General features: G+C 40.7%; 1 protein-coding gene across 3 annotated transcripts in view; it reads left to right on the top strand.

Moving 5' to 3' along the window:
• Positions 1 to 17,802, top strand: part of LOC132912090 (ras-related and estrogen-regulated growth inhibitor-like) — an 86,900-nt gene that overhangs the window by 35,247 nt on the left and 33,851 nt on the right. The window lies entirely within an intron of this gene.

Here is a 17,802-nt window from a genome sequence, read left to right as displayed (position 1 = left end):
GCGCGGTGAAAATGTACATTTACGGCCGTACGTTTATTTGACAGACTGATTTGCCCGCGTGAGTTATGCCCAGTCTCGTGGCCGGTTGTAAATTATCCACGGTTACAACGGGATCGTCGGTCTTTGATTTCTGTTTTATGTTGCTGTCTCGCCAGCGTCGCGGTTTTTGTCAAATTCCACCGTGAATTTGCTAACATTTTTTAGACACTCTCGTTCTAGTTAAAGGGTGTTTAGTAAAAAATGACATAGGTTTGAAAGAAATTGTATTCGATAGGTTTGAAGGGTTTGAAGATGGGGAAGAAGGGTTATGAATAAATCGGAATAAATACGCGAGTTCGTATTCAATTTTTTGTTTTATTTATACATTGTATGTTATCGAACGTCTTGTATATTTTTCAAACTTTTATATTATATATTACGCAAGTTATAAATATTAGAGCGTAATACTTACAGGAAGTTTAAATTAATCAACGTATAATACGATACATAAACATCCGTAGTTCGCGAGAAAGGATTAATTTGTTTGAATTAATATAACACATGAAGTACGAGCTCTGTATATACAGCGTGATCTTCTTATTTGACTCAAATACGATATAGATCGTGTCGTTTTAGTTATCGTTTAACCTATACGTACATACGCATATATCCACTTCAACTCTGATACGTGATCAATATTGACTTCTGATAAAAACAGACACGTAACGACATCGTGTTATCGTCGGATACAACGAGACCGCCACTCGACTCTTAACTTTTTTAATCCCAAATAACATTCCAAATTCCAAGGTTAATCACCCCGAACCCCAATTTACTCGCCATCCTCCGAAGAAGCACGAAAAGAACGAAACACATGGACGCGGTTGTCGAAGTCGTCTAGGTTAGTAGTCATCGACACCGATGACCGAACATCGTTGTCGATCAGCGTCGAGGACCAACGACGACCAACAGAAGTCCACATTCTGTTCGAAAGTCTGTTTCGTCTTGCATAGAAACATCTCGCAACGGTTAGGGTAAACGCGTTCCCCGTGCTTGCGTTTCCTTTTGCATTTTTTCGCGACGGCGCATGGCATCGGCGCCTTTTATATTTATCTTCCGTCGACGCCTGTAAACATCGACTATTTCAGCACCGCGAGACGTTCGCGGGCCAAAGCGCGCAGAACACGCTTTTTCTTCCTTCGTCCTCCTCGCTCCTTCTTTCCTTTCTCCCCTTGGCTGGTCTCGCGTCGCGTTCATTGTGAAAGTCACGATGAATCATTTGCTTGCTGGACAAACTCCGTGTCTCGCGATACGCTGCTTTTCATTTAGCCTAGCTTTCTGCTCGTACGTTCCTCGTCCTGGAATTCGCCGACACAAACAGAGCACCTCTGTTCTTGATGAAGTCGTTGCTGATTCTATCGCGAACGTTTCTCCCCGGGGAAACTCGAGTTCATTGTTCAACAGAGAAGTCATCGATCGATTACCGCGATTTTCAAGCGATTAGAGGTTGCAATGGGACGATCACGACGATCGGTCTCTGGGTTTTTGCTCGCCGTTTCACGCTCTTTGTTGGGATTAAGTTTGACGTATTTCACTCTGCTGTTCTCTCCTCGAGTCTTCCTCGCGTTTGTATCTCTTTGGATAGATTGATAGAAAAGTAACAGCTACAGCGGAGAGGATCAATTTATAGTCGTCCACAGAAATTTCGAATATTTACAACGATATATTCTTGGCAATCCGATTGCTCTTTGTAAAATATACAGAGAAGTTTGTTTTATCTTCTTGCATTATATATGTTCCCACTTAAATACTGAATACAGAAATACTGTCCTTTATAATTGTTCGTAATGTTTGAAAAGGCCTCGATATTCAGGCTCTAATCTGTAGAATTTAAAAAGCAAATTCTCCTCGCTCTATCCCAACCGATATGCCGGCGCATCGCATACCGAATTCCCGCACAGATTTCCCAGAATTTCCTCGCCATAACTAAAATTCCATCTGGAGTACACCCAATTCCGAAATTCCTTCTCCGGTTACACGAATCTGCCCCATTTGCTCCGCTGAAACCCTACACCGATATTATCCATATAATGGGCCAAGCACTAAACAACGACGGTCCCAGCCTCACCTTCTAATAGCAGGATGATTTATGCATGGTTTTTAAAGCTCTGCCTCGATTCGCGACCGGTGGCAATAATTTACGATGTCGAGAACAATGGTCCCTCTCTCGGCTCTTCTATAACAGAAAAAGACCGCATGGCGGAATCCCAATGAGGATTCCGCTCTACCAGCGACAGGTGAACACGCCGTTCCGCGAACGTGGCTTAGCCACTCGGCTTCTCCTACGTCGGTACACGTAACCGTGTGTACATGAAAGTCACAAGGCGCACGCGCGAGCTCGTAGCCACGGTCGCCTAGATTCGAATTTAAAGGCGATCGTTATTCAATTCAAATACCACGGATAACGGGCCTTGTCGTAGGATTTCCGCTTCGACGTGTTTCGCGTGCGGGTTCGTTACCGTATTCTAGAAGAATCGGGTTAAGGGAGGTCAGGTCTGGGGGGACGATCGACCTGAAACCGGCCGATTCCGCGGAGATTTGGGTTAAGTAAGGTCAGGCCGGTTCAAACGAGCGACGACGCATCGATTGCGTCGTCGATCCTCCGGAGTCGATGACACCGCGCCTGCCTCTGCCAGCCGCCCCTTTTTCGGATGTCGTGCGCCTTTCGGAATGTCCGTTCCGATGTTTCAAAGGTGTTGGCGATGGTCTTTCACTCTTCGTCTTCCTTCTCTCTGTTTTTTTCTTTTTTTTTTTTTGTTTTCGTTCCTTCTTTTTTCTTCACGGTTGTTTTTATAGCGAAGATTTGGAGACGGAACGGAGACGGGTACCGTTAGTGGGTTTCGATCGATCTCGTTGATCGGTCGTTTCGCTCGGTCGTTGAACTCCTTTCGTTGTATTTTGGGGAATTCGTGCGAGACGGTTCGAGAAAGTTCGCAGATCGTTATCTTGATGAATGAAATAATTTCTCACGGTTTTATCCTTTTTATCTTTGAAATAATATGTTACGTAAGCTTAAACTTTCTTCGTTTTTTTGGGAATCGGTATGCGAGAGTTTGAGAAGGTTTGTTCTTAGATTGTGATTCTCGTAATACGATCTATTTTTCTATGGATTCCGCGGATATTTTCTGTCGGATATATTCCTAATAATTTGGAGCAATTTCCCAAGATATTTCGCTGTATTTTAAATAATATATTAGATTTCTTATTGTATGGTTACAAAAATGAGAAGGTTTTGCTGTTTCTCTATAGGTCTGAAGGATAACGATACCAGAGGAATACAGTAGAATTATCGAAGCTTCAAGTTAGTAACTTTTTAATCTTGCGTTTGCTAATAGTATATTTGTGTTAAGATACAAACTCGAAGTAATAACACTTACAATGACTCCTTTAACGAAATAGTCCGCTTTATAATATCCATCGTAGCGTAAACTCTACGATACATTGCTTTCGATGGTATAACTTTATCAAAGCTTATTTAATCTCGCTTATTTATTTATCAAATAAATAATATCTACTTGACTGGAAATTATCTAACTTCGACATAGAAAAACTACGAAAGTCTACAAGGTAGTAGTCGTCTCTTCGAACGCGTTCTCATTCCACTTTACAAAAATGAAAATCATACGCGAGCCCGTGAAATCTGGTGAATGCGTCCGTTCAGCCGATTAAAAGAAAAAGAAAAGATTAAGAGGAAAAAGGAAAGAAACGAGAAAAAGGGGTGGAAAAAGAGAGGAACGAGCGTGGAGGAGCGCGGGTATATATTTTCTAGACTGCAAAAGGAATCCAACATATTCCTTATACGATGCTCGTACGCACGGTACACTGACTCGTCCCGGCTTATTCGGTAGCCCCGCAACAAGACACGATCGAGAGGCCAGGTTGTTTTTAGCAAACTGGTTTTTCTACCCGGGGCTTACAATTACTGGCTTCCTTTTTTGCGCTGCCCCCCAAATGTTTGCACCTGTCGCTTAAAAGGCTGCGAACCGTGGGCCAAGATGGCATACCTGACCGTTCGGGATTAGTCCTTGGATTCGTAGCTAAGAATATTTGGAGCACCGGCCAGCTTAACCCACCGACGAAGAACACTCCCTCCTGATATTTCGTGATCCATTCATGGAATTTCGAACATCCATTCACGCTACTTCCTTGACTTTCTTTTTCTTCGAGTCTTCCAGTCTTGTTGGTTTTCATGCATTGAGAGATTTTTGAGGTTTCTTCAGGTCCTGTTGCAACATACGCGTCCACCCCCGCTCGAGTTTTCAGACGGTTATTACACTTGCTGTAACAGTAGAGAAAGTTAAATAACGATTGAGAGGTTGTTAACGTTTTAGAGCAGTTTTAATTAATCCGCATCAAGCGTTAAACATTAAAAGAGTTTCAAGTGTTGGAAGATCTTTAAGAGATGCGCGAGTTTGTCAAAAGCCAAACTGGTCAACTCCGCTCTCCAAGAATGTCCTAATTTTGCTACACGAGTCACGCGATTGATATTCAGCTCTGGAGAACAATCGATTCACTTCCACAGATTCGCTGTTTGCAAGATGACGTAAATGATAGTTAATTCCAAGGTAAATTTAATAAATCATCCATCTTTGGTATTTTCCAATTTACGAAATTGGTCCATGTGGTTTCTGAACGACCCACACATCGAAACCTCAGAATCCTAAAATCTATCAACATTGAAGATTTAAGCTTGTTAAATATTTGAAATTGACGAGAAAAGAAACAAAATTTATACGAATATGTAACTGAAATTTTCTTCAGTTTCGAAATAGTAGATAGAACATTCTAACTAAGATAGCAAGGTACTCGAGGGATTAACTGTAGGAACATTTCTAGACGACTTTCCTCCTAAGAGACAAACAGCGAAACTTAATAACCTGAAAACTCATCAAGTTCAAGATTGAAGATCGTTAAGTGTCTTTGATTGAACGAGAAAAGAAATAAAAATGGTGCGAATATGAAACTCCAGTAATATACAATCTTCGTAAGATTAATTTTCAGTTACCATTAGACGTTGCACCGCTGGTAGCTGCTGCAAACACCAAAGCGTGTCTTCACATTCTGATCTTCCTAAATAGCTGCAATTTGCAACTATCTAGAAGCAAGCACAAAAGAAAAGAGCATGATCTCGTCGTATACTTTCGCAGTTGAATATTCATCTTTCTTTTCCAACTGTATTACTTTGTAATATTATGTCATTATTTTTCCAATACAAAGAAAGACACGGTGCTCGAAGGATTAACATCAGGAATGCTTCTGAAGAATTCTCCTGCAAAGAGGCAAACACCGATGCGCTGGTCGTTTCGTAACGCGAATCTATTTGCGTTGTACAGCGTTTCGCGCATTGGTGGGACGGCGTTTCGACTCGGTGCAGCTGATGCAACGCGACGCGGTGTAAACAATGGCAGAGAACGTTGCACCAGGGGAACACGCGCGAGGACGCATGCACCGTTACCGCATAGATTCGATAAATAATACGATACAGGAAGCCGTGCCACCGATTTGTATGTACGCGCTTACCAGCCGGTCTCGTGCTGCTGCCGATCGATCTGTTCGACCGCCACTTTATCGTCCGCTCCGATCTGACGATCATTATCGATCGGTCGCACGATTTATTGGCGATGACGCGTCCTCCGCTCGTCGTGAAAATTTGATCACTTTCTACGATAGCGTGCCGCTCGATTCTACCGCCGATCGTATAAGCATCGCTGTGAGACTCGCTGCGTTCCATTGGATCGGATGGTCTTATAACGTGAAACGCGATAAATAGACTGCGTATGTTTATGTATTTAACTGTTTTAACTGTTTTAGTACCCAACAACGATATATCGTCGATATATAGTAAATATAATTTGAATGTAACATATTAGATCGCTATGGATGATACGGAATTATTGACTCGATATTTTTCGCTCAGGTCCAAATCTTGGAAATGTATAAAATATTCATAGCAGGGCGCTCGTTATATAATAGGTGGAATATATTTAATAGATAGAACGACTCTCAGTTTAAGTTCCGGTATGTTTATAAACACACGAGACTGCGTAAAAATCCACAGTCTAGCGATGAGTTCGTTTGGAGGCACTTTGTGGAGAATGTAAATCGGATTTGTTGGAGAAGTATAGTTTTGGGAATGTAATAAATTAGGATTTCCTATGTTTAGCCTGTTTTAAGCAAGGAGAATTTTTGCATACTGGTTGCCTTATGTATCTCCAAGTAATATAATTTGTAATTCAATGATATAATTAAGAGAAAGTATCTCTTAAATAATATAATATATTCTACGTTATAAATCTTCTTCAGTTCAGACGAGAACAGCGACAGATCTTTAAAAGTAGTTAGCATAAAATTGATCGATGTTTGTATTTACGTAACGAACGCTAATCAAAAGATACTCGATCATTGTGCCATTCTATATCTTTCCTCGATATAAATTTTACATTACATTTACACGTTGAAAGTTGTATTAAACACACGCGGAAATTAGTAGCTGTAAAAGCTACGCCAAAATTGCACGTATCATAGTATTTACATATTAATTAATCGGACCCAACCGTACTAAATTCCTTGCCATTTCGTAGGAGTTCGTTTTTCGTAGACACTACACGTAAGCAGTTTTAGATTGCGCCATTTCCTAACAAAAGTATCGGTACACTCGATCAAAAAGCGTTGTACGGGTTGTTGATTATTGGCACGGCCCAAAACCCACTAACAAGAACCAGCACGCACGCAATTTTATTTACTAGCTGGTCAATAAATTCTCTCCTATCCACTTACGAAATTTCTTCTGAGATATATACACTTTGTCTCCATTGTATCTTGTTGCAACTAACGAAGAAAATTTATTCGACGCAAGCAACGTGGAAAAAAAAACTGGCTGACAAAATCCGTAGCTTGGTCCAGCTTAATGAGCCCCTATACAAAAGGAAAATACGAGTAAGATTAGACCAAGCTGCGTATTATACACAATGGGATTTTCTAACCAGCGCGATATATCGGCGCGAACGAGCTAAAGTATAGCTGTCGGATAGCGGATTTAACGATCTGTCCCGTGTACAGTCGCGAGCTGATCGCGCACCACTGCCACACTGATCCACATCGATATCGATCTCCGTAGATCCTGTTCTTACGGACGCTGGTCGTTGCACCGCCAGTGGAAGTCCGATTTGGTCTTCGACGTCCACTTTGTACGTGATCCAATGCATCATTTCAGATTGTTCATAATTTTCAAGGATATTTATGGATGATTGTTCGTCGAGTAAATATACTTTGCATAATACGGTATAATACTTAGGTATTATCGATCTTTGAATTGGAATTGTATTTAGCGTATGACACTTGATGGGCAGTGGATAATTTTCAGGGATATTTATGGATGATTGTTTGTCAAATATAGTTTGTATAATATTCGTTAGTATCTATTTCTTAGTCTTGTAACGCGGAAGTAAAAGATATTCGTGCGGTTTGATGCGAGTTCACTCTTTGAACGCAGTGTCGTTTACGACTTAATGTATTGTCAGTTGAAAGGATTATGGAAATATCGTGGAGATATTGGAATTATTAAACTAGTATAATAGGAAATCTTTGTGCAAAGATATGTTGAAGTATTTATCAATTTTGTGTCACTTCGCTACTGTATTTCCAAGTTTAAATTCAACTTGCTTTTATTTTTAGCTTTTCGCTTGTTGTCTTGGAATATCGAATTATATTTATCCGTTTCTTGCTTTGATCCATTAAAAACACGTTGCGTTAACCCTTTTGACTCGATATCATTAAAACTTCTTCGTAAACTCAAGAAGTTCCGTTACAATTTACAACCCTACTTGTCAGGTTTCAGATTACCTTTAATTGCCACTATGTCCACTACGAACTTTACCGATAACAAACGCTTAATTTGAAAACTAATTTCAAAGCACGCGCTGTTTCCTACTCGGAATCAGTGCATGCTCAGATTGTAGCTACGTTTAACCTTTGCAACGCGGCTACTAAATATCCCTTTAGAGTTTAGACAATAAACGCGAGGCTACGCTTTAGCACTAACAGCACTTAACAGAAATGTCAGAACACAACCAACGTGGTCAATTATCTCCATATCGAACAACGCTTCGCGTCAACAAATTAAACCGCATCGAGCATTCTCTTCGTCCTATGGAATCTCGAAATGGGGAGAAAAATTCACGATTACGCCACACTTGGTGTAACGTTTCGGTAGGCCTATCTGCTAGTAGCTTTTTAACTGCGACTCGTTGAAGATAGCGACCCCAGGCCGCCAGCATGAAGCCCAGTTCACGCTTAAAAAAACGTGTGCAGACGAAAGACGAGAAATATAGAATAAAAATGAAACATAATGGTTCTATTCATCCTTCTTCTTCGATGTATTCTAATTATTTAAACAACGTCAATAATCAATGGTCGGTTTTTGAGTAATTTCAACTTAAAACGCGTACACTTTCTACCCATTGATACCCATGAATGAAGTAGTATCGTTTGGTCATAAACGACTATAATAAATAAATAAATAATTGTGATAGTCTAGAAATAAAATGAAATGAAATTAAAACTACCGATATTAAACAATCTAAACCTAAACTGGGTTATTTTATAGTTCCTAGTGATTCAATGTTGATTAATTAGTAAATTAGTTGACCAATTAAAGGTCAACGACAATTTCCTTAAGTTAAAAATTCTTTCAATAAGGAAACTCTCGGTCGCATGACAGAAATTAAGTAAGATACGAAAAGTTTATTCTGTACAAACCAATTCTCATTTTCACAGAGTTGCTTAAATATCGACGTGCAACTGATGAAGTGCGAATCGGGCTTAAAAGACGCTAGTGGCGCGCGCGCTAGAGTGTATCGCTACGAGCCGCGGTATAATCTTTCCAATTATCCGGCTGCAACGCAACGCGTCCATTCATTGCTGGCTGTAGATACAGCCACGGATAGCCAGCTAGCTTTTCTAGTATCTGGCGCGTAAAATCCAACAGTGGAAGAACAGGATCGGTGTTTTCCGTTGGGAACTTTACGGGTGAAGTTAACAAAACATAAGCGGTTAAAGCGCGCATATGCTGTTCACCAAACGCGCTCTAATCTTCCAAATTGTCTGTTTTCGACCTATGGAGAGTTGGCTAGCGAATATCGATTTAACGATCTAGATGGGAGTGTCGAGCGGAGCGAAGCGTGTTCCAGCGTATTTAGTATTTACCTGATATCGAGCGGCGAAGGCCAGATAAAGCGTCATGGGGTCCATTAATTTACAATTTGGTCAATGACCTTAACGCGATTCTGTGTTCCGAGAACAGGGGTGGTCGAATGTTTCTTAGTCCTCCTGATGGAATTTAAATACGCTTTGCGTGGGTTAGATCGTGCATCGACAAAATCTGTTTGTTCTAAGAATCGATATGGACTATCGAGGTATGATAAGAGATTATGGTTAATATTTGATAGATTAGAGCGAAAGAGTAGTTGGATAAGGCTTCTGTTCGGTTAGCGTCGAATGTTAAATTCCTGTAAAGTACAATAGAAGTTTCGAGCTTGATGAAACTTTGGGATTATGCGCATGCAGTTTAGAATGGGACAGAGAATATGCTGATATTTTTTAATTTCGTCGTTCCTTGGAAATGCTCCTATAACATGTACTTTTTAACTACAACATATCTAAACAATGAAACGTTTGCTTCGGAAAAAGCACATTGATTTTACAATAAATTTTTGAGCAATGTGTACGTTAAATTCGAGGTGGATATATCGTGATAGGTGCGGAAGAAACACTCGAGTATAGTTAACAATATATGTTTATTAACAGATACTCTATATGTACACTTTGCGTAGAAGTCGCGATTACAAGTTCGACTTCTAAGCAATGCGTTACGATGCACGATACAAGTTCGGATGCTGATTGCTTAAGATGTCGAGGAAGTCGGGTCAACTATTACTGCTAACTACCAACTATAGACTCTGACTGACGTCTAACGACTGACTTTCCGTCACGATGCTGCTGCAAAGGAAAGCTATGATGGTGTGTCTAAGGATACGAGATGGTTGGATTTGTCGAGGGAAGCCTTTGTTAGGAAAGTGAGGAAAATGGGTGTTGCTGGTAATTGTTTAATTTCTACGTTGGTGGTTGAAGAAGGATGCCAACCAACCTCGAGAGAAAGTTGCCGGTGGGGAGCATTGTATGTGAGAAAAGCAGATTTTCCGTACCTTTCCGTGGTAGATAATAGGTTTTGGGATTGTTAAGACAAAGACTATTTGTTCCTTTGAAGAACCTTAGGTAGTGAAATCCTAAGATTTACAGCAGGTCCTTAGGCTAGTTGAAAATATACCATGAAGACTCTTCGACATCTGACAATCATCTTATCCGAAGAATAGGGCTTTGTGTAGCGAGCCACGGGTCAAAAACCGTTAGAAAGTTTACTGTCGAGTGCCGCTACAAATTTTTGACTAACTCGACGACTTTGACTAAGCAAAACATGCAATGAGTTATAACCACTCGATGATTCGTTAACTTGCTTAGAAAAATAGAAAATGTTCTCTTCGTGGCATTTAATAAATTGGCGAAAAGAATTCATTGATTTCAATTAAAACTTAAGACTCAAAATTACGAAATACGAATTACGTATACTATTTCGGTATTATATTCACGATGCTTTAACGATGAACGAGCAATGCTCGTTTAGTCAATAAAGAAATAGCTAAGTAGCTAACTTTAGTACCACCGAAGGAATCATAAGGCGAAGGGGTTAATGACGATACTTGCGCCTTTGATCACCTTTGACCGTCTCGTACGTTCAACAACGAATACGGTTTTAACATGGTGGGCAGTTTCGATTTAGTATGCACACCTTCGCGGTCCACAGACGGCCATCTTGAAACCACGACCCTGTTTTCCCTGCAGGAGTTGAACGGATCCTAACCGCGTGGAGGTGATCGCGGTTTCTCCTCCGTGACTTCTGCATCGACTGCAATAACAAGACGTAAACCGTTTTCACGTCGCACTTTCTTTTCGCGACGATTTTAATGCCTGCAAGTGTGTCAAAATTTTAAAATATTTCACTCACTTTGCACAGAGTATTTCTTTTATTGTTATATTCAATCTACGACGTTCGATATTCGATATCTTTCCCCGACTTTTACTTCCGAAGTATTTCTCCAATTTTTTTATATTCTTAATATGGTAATCATGTTAGAAATTCAGTTGATATCGAAATAATGAAACAGCTTACGAAAGTGTATCCGTATTTTATATTACACGGTACACATAGATGTTAAATATCGAAGAGGCGCAATGGAAAACAAGACCAGAATTCAAATCCAGATTCTTAACTACCTGGACGCCTTTACACATTAATAACGATTTACTTTCTTAAGCCTAATACCCCAGGCGATATCTTAATATCCTAATCCAGGTTTTACTCGTACCTTGAATCAAGCTATCAGAGACTTTTCTCTTACCGAGTTTAATATTCGAACCGGTATTTTAATATCCTAATCCAGACTTAATTTACGCTCGTGCCCTGGTTACAAATCAAGCACGTAAATGTATTTAACCTTTAATACCTACTATTTTCTCCTACAATTTTATTTTCATACGATATATCGATCCAATTGCCAAGACAAGGGTCAACTTCGCTATCAATATCAAATTTTATCCACATCTTCCAAGCAACATTCTGTTGGTATACCGCGGGATAGATAAACGTCCGACTGATATACCTGGTAGACTTTATTTCTGTCCGTGTTCAACTCGAGAACTCTTAGTTTGCACGCAATGGTCGCGTTGCAACGCAATACGATTATAAAGCAATCATCGAGCTTCTGGAAAAATAGCTTAGTAGGTGCGAGTGCTAACTCGTCAAAAATGGTCCGAAGGGTAAGGTAAAGGGTAAAAGTTCTCCAACCACGGTTTGGATAAGGGTTGAAGAAGCAAGATCACCGGCTTCACAGCTAAAGTGTAAATGAAGGACAGGATAAAGGGTAAATGCCATTTTAATGAATTTTTAGCTTAACATTGTCGCAGCTAAGAGGAAGATCTTCACCCAGCACATCCATCATCGCGAAGTAAATCTCGCCGAAGGTATCTCGGCACCTTCTTTTTATTTATCGCCGAGTTACTCCAGCGAGTGCTGGATCGCGCGATCCGGCAAAAAAGCGCGTGCGGAATACGCCGGAGAAAAGCTGTCGGGCCGTTGGGCACGCGCGGCGGATGCCCCAAGCTGCCAAGGAGGAACGAAAGGAGAACAACGACGACGGACGCGTCTCTTTTTGTAACCGTTGAGGCCGGTCCGTGGTGCAAGCAGCGTGCAAGCACGAGGAACACACCGCGATCGTGATGTCAATCACCAATGAAGACAGTTACCGTGCCGACTGTCACCGTGAAGATGGTCGCGGTGACAGCAGCACGCGCCTTAAGGCGCATTCACAAGACACGAGGGCCCAATCCTCGAGGCAATAAATTCTCTCTCCTTCCCTGTCTGTCTTTCTCTCTGCCCATCTGGGATGCTTGTTGCATGTTTCTTGTAAGTGAGGCTAACTGATGTAAATGCCTGCTTCGTCCGTGCTGGAACTTAATTAATCTTCTTCCCTGTATCTTCTTCGCCCTTCCACGCCCCGTTCTCGGCGAGCACTCGATCGACCGATCATTAATCATCGATTGTTCCGCGAACAATCCTGAATAACACGGAATAGGTGCACCAGGGGATGGCTTTCAGACTCGATTAAGCGTTTAATAGGTGGATTTTGTGGTTCGAGTCTGGGATGCTTTTGACAGGGACCTTGGGGTTTTGATTTCTGGATATTAGGCGTCGAGGGAAGATTAGACTGATAGCGAAGAGATTGACAGAAATTTAGTTTCGCAGAAATCGCAATTTTTACGAAGTAAATGCATCGTACATGGGTATACCATAAAAGATATAACTTAGGAAAAAACGCTGGGGGTAGCCACCCACATGCTATATTTATTTTTATTTTATTTTTTTTTTCTTCGCCAATAAGATATAACACTTTACCAAATGTCCATAAGGACAAATTGTAAAATAACCAAAATAAAATAAAAAAAAAAGATGGGTATACAATATATAGGGTATACAGTAGCGGACAAAAGATTAAGACGAAATGGAAAAAATAAATAATTGATTTACTTTCCATAAAAAATATAAATACAGTGTTCTACATTTGGTATTAACTAATTAGGCATTTGTTTATACACTTACAAAAAAAATTTCATTTTGATATTTTGCTCAGTAGCGAAGTTACAAAAAAAGGAACGAAATCTGTATAATATTTTGTCGGTCAAAAGTTTAAGACTACACAAAAAATATTAAGTTTTGGTAAAAAAATATGCACAATTTTTGTTTAAATTCAATATTTTGTCCAATATCCGTTATTTCTTATCACTTCGGTACATCTTCTTGGCATTGAATCTATTAATTTTTTACATTGATCTACCGTAATATTACTCCAAGCTGTTTCAATTGTAGAGTAAAGTTCATTCAAATTTTTCGGTTTATAACCTTGTACTGTCTTTTTTATGATGCTCCACAAGTTCTCGATTGGATTAATATCTGGTGATTGGGACGGCCACGGCAGCACGGTGATATTTTCTTCTTGAAAAAACTGTTTCACAACCCGAGCCGTGTGCTTCGGATCATTATCATTTTGAAAAATAAAATCATCACTCATATTGTTGCGTGCAAAAGGTAACATTGTGTTCTTGAGTATGTCCTTGTATTGAAAACGGTCCATAATTCCATTGATACGACATATCGGACCAGGGCCGCTTCGAGAAAAACACGCCCACACCATAACGTTGCCACCACCATGTTTAAGAGTTTTTAAAACGCACTGTGTTTTCAAACTTTCGCCAATTAGACGTCTAACGTACCGTATCCCGTCAGAACAGACGCGATTGAATTTCGATTCGTCAGAAAACAATACCTTTTGCCAATCTTCACTTGTCCAATGCTTATGAGCTTTAGCAAATGCAAGTCGTCTTTTTCGATTCCTAGAACTCAGCAGTGGTTTCTTTTGGGGTTTTCGTCCTCTTAAGTTAAAGTCTTCTAATCTTCTCCTAACAGTTCTAGCACTAATTTGTGTATCGTTTTCATAGTTTATCTCCGCAGCAATATTATTTGCACTACGAAAACGATCCTTTTCGCTCAATCGATGAATCCGGCGATCCATTTTCGGTGTTGTTTTCCGTGGTCTTCCGTTTTTCGGTTGATCGCAATACATGCCTGTCTTTAAACATTTATACCAAGCTTGTTTACAAGCTGTTTCTGACCTGTTCACTATATTTGCTATTTCGGTGAAGGTTTTACTTTGCTTTCGCAGCCTTACGATTTGTTCCCTTTCGTTTTCAAGTAAATTCTTTGATTTACCCATAGTCTGTTCCTACCTAAATGAATTTTAAGCAATAAAAGGTACACTAAACAATGATTTTGACATTCCAGAATCAAAATGTTCAAAAACTGTACTCGTACTCACGTTTTACACAGATCGTCTTAAACTAATGTCCACTGTTTCCAAGTGCTAGGCGGTAACTAACTGTTGTAACTCCTACATTGTATGTATTTAACAACTGACTGTCTGAGGTTACGAAGGTCAAACATACAGCTACGTTATTCCAAAGAGACAAACCGAATAGAAGAACAATATGCGTATAAGATGTTTGTAATCCGGTTTACAAATCATCGTCTTAAACTTTTGTCCGCTACTGTACATACGTAACGATATATTGTTCGTCAATGATCAAACAATATAATTTCCGAAGTGGCAATTTAAAAACACTCTTGTAATCGTGGTACGTTTCAAGTGTAGTTCTATGTTTCGAAAATACGTATACGAATTTGAAGAATAGGGAATGCCCTCCACCTTCTCAAATTAAAGTTTCCGAACGTACATTCATGTAAGGAAATCACACAAATATTTTGATCGTTCGTCGATAACGAGATTCTACTATCTTCGTCACGAAAGAACACAGTATTTGCACAAGTCTTCCTAAACAACGAACGTAAGTAGCAACCTGATCGAACTTCTTCTGCAGTGTAATCGATAGCGAACCACAGCACCGATTCAAATTGAAACTTGGATCAGACAATATTTCGTACGTCGTAACCTAACATTTTAATCATTGCCAATCATTTCGCAAGCACTTACGTTCGCGAGATCGCGATATCATAATGCGATCACGTAGCACGGCGACACGGCATCTACTTGATAAGCCGTACGTGCCACCATTAGGCGCACACGATAATTTTATTTGCCGGCCACTCTCGGCTTGCCCCTTCCTCTATGCGTGTACGGTACCTGGCGTGTATTTGGCTGTGCGCCGGGACGCCGAGATAAATGATGTGAACGCACTCTTAACGTTCATTTGCATCCCAACAGAGAACCACCACTACAACTTCCATCATCGCCATCGTAACCGACAAACATATACGTATGCATAAATATATACGTATATACGGATACGTATATATAGCAAGAACTATGTGGCTGTCGCGACTTCAGAATGATTTATTCCGACTTTAATCCGCGACGACGTTGAAACCTCGATGCCGATGCTCTCCGTGAGATACACGTTGACAGCTGGCCTCTGCTAATGATATTTATGAAAGTCAACTCAATTTTCAAGTAACGTCTGATGTAACGCGGAAGCGAAAGTCCTCGCTGTCGTTAGGAGGAGGTTTTCTCTTGGAACGTAGCGCAAAACGTTCCAAAGAAATCGTTGTCTCACCGTCTGCTTCGTCGTCGTGTGTGAACAGTCCACGGTACGCGATTCATATACAGGGTGAGGCAGCTAAGCTAGCATTTCGACAGCTTTCTTGGATTTAATGTAGGCGAACGTGAGAAAATAAGTTTAGGCGAGCAACGTGAGCGCTTGGTCTTCTAATTTAACGCTCTCGAGGGTGTCACAAACACACAGAATAGATATTCTTCGTAGAATCGGTGTCATTCGCAGGAGATTTGAAACAGAAGTTATAAAACTACCTTACGTCGACAAACTTTTGATATTTGTAGTATTAAAGGTTCATGAACGTCCTGTGGTTAGAAATGGATCGTAGAAACGATAACGGACCGATAATTCTGAATGGAAGTTTATAGTAACTGGAAGCTCCCTTGTTAAAGTCTTCTATTAATCTTCTCAACGACGTATCACGCCTCTCCTATGAATTTATTGTTAGAGAAGAGATTAAGAGTATCATTGAAATTTCGAAACACACGAGTACTAGGAGAAGAAGTTGAACGACGCATCTTGTCTTCTTGAATCATCGCCCGAACCAACTTTTCACTTAAGCTATTAACGAATCTTATCGAGAGATTTATCGATCGAAGAGACGTTCTATCAACGTAGAGTAGAAATGCCATACTTGAGGATTTCCCAAAAATATATTCATATCCACAGCCTTATCTTCGTAACATCGTTACCTTCGGGATTATCAAAATAATTGGTCTCACCCTGTATAGAAAGGTGAATATCGTCCGGGAGGTGGTGAGACAGGAAACACGCTAACTCTTTGGAATCTTTCTCTTTCTCTGGCTAAAGCACACGTCGGTTCTGTGCTACGCCCTGCTTCTGAGAGGTTCCACCAAGGAACTCTGGTTCGTTCGCGGTCCCCTGGTGCACGATCGATCACGAGGATCTCGGTAGGTGTTCCAGCGGGTATAATAATAACCGGCTAACAAGGGCAGCCAGAGTTCAGGTAGGTGCACTCCTGAGAGGCACACACCGTGCACGTAGGAAGTCGAGCAACAAATGGCTAGGTGGCTGCTGCCTGGGTCCCGACCCCGTCCCGCCACGATTAATATTTCCATCGTGCATTGTTCCTCGTCACGTAAATCTCTAGCTGGTGAGATAAGCGCTTTGGAAACCGTTTATAAGGTCGATTTGTATCGTATACACGCGGTCTATCGTGCAAGGGGAACAGATTCGCACAGTACCTCCTTTCCTCTACATCGATTCCACGAGTATCCTAGTGGAGAACCTCGATCGGATGTTTTTTAGTTTCTCTCGGAAGTTATGCAAGTTCGGTTATTTCTATCTGTTCTGTTCGTTCCGCGTTTCCTTCTATTTTTTGGGCATTTCAGAAATGACTCTGGAAACATAAGGCTTCTGTTCAACAGGATATTTTCAACCATGATTTTCTAATTACGTACAACGAACGCGAGAAACGTTTGAAGTTTACGAAGTTCGATAACAGACACCCGTGTTAGAAACAATTGCGCGATATCCAATTTCGTCGAAGCGCAGCAAGGAGAAATACACATGGGAGGCTCATTTTCTACGATCTTTCGCAACAACCGTTGCGAACATAGACGCGATATATGATAAATTACGTTTGCCATAGATATATTGAAATTCCTACGTACATGCTCGGTTTGGTCTCAAATTTGAATGATATAATCGCGACAACCGTGTCTCGTTACAGAACTAATTTACATAACACGCGTGATACGTACATCGAAGCTTCCTACGTTAAATATTCGAGTCTTTCGCGAGTCGGTGTGTCCTTACGTAAGTTTGACACCGGATAGTGACTCTTAAATACTTTTCTAATCATTCCTAAGAATAGCTCCGCCTTTTGCAAGTGTCCCGATACTTGTGAGCGGAGGTGTAGCACGTTGAAATCGACCAGGTGTGTTCCTTGGAACAGCGACACGATGGACGACGAGTATGCTTCGCGTGGCACACTTCCCCAATTCTCTCATTGTTCTGGCGCGCGAACCGTTCGAAATAAACGATTCCCCTTGGGAAGAAGGGAAG

The sequence above is a fragment of the Bombus pascuorum genome, chromosome 11 (genome assembly GCF_905332965.1).
Source record: "Bombus pascuorum chromosome 11, iyBomPasc1.1, whole genome shotgun sequence".
NCBI classification, from domain to species: Eukaryota; Metazoa; Arthropoda; class Insecta; order Hymenoptera; family Apidae; genus Bombus; species Bombus pascuorum.
This window is presented reverse-complemented; position numbering and strand designations above follow the sequence as displayed.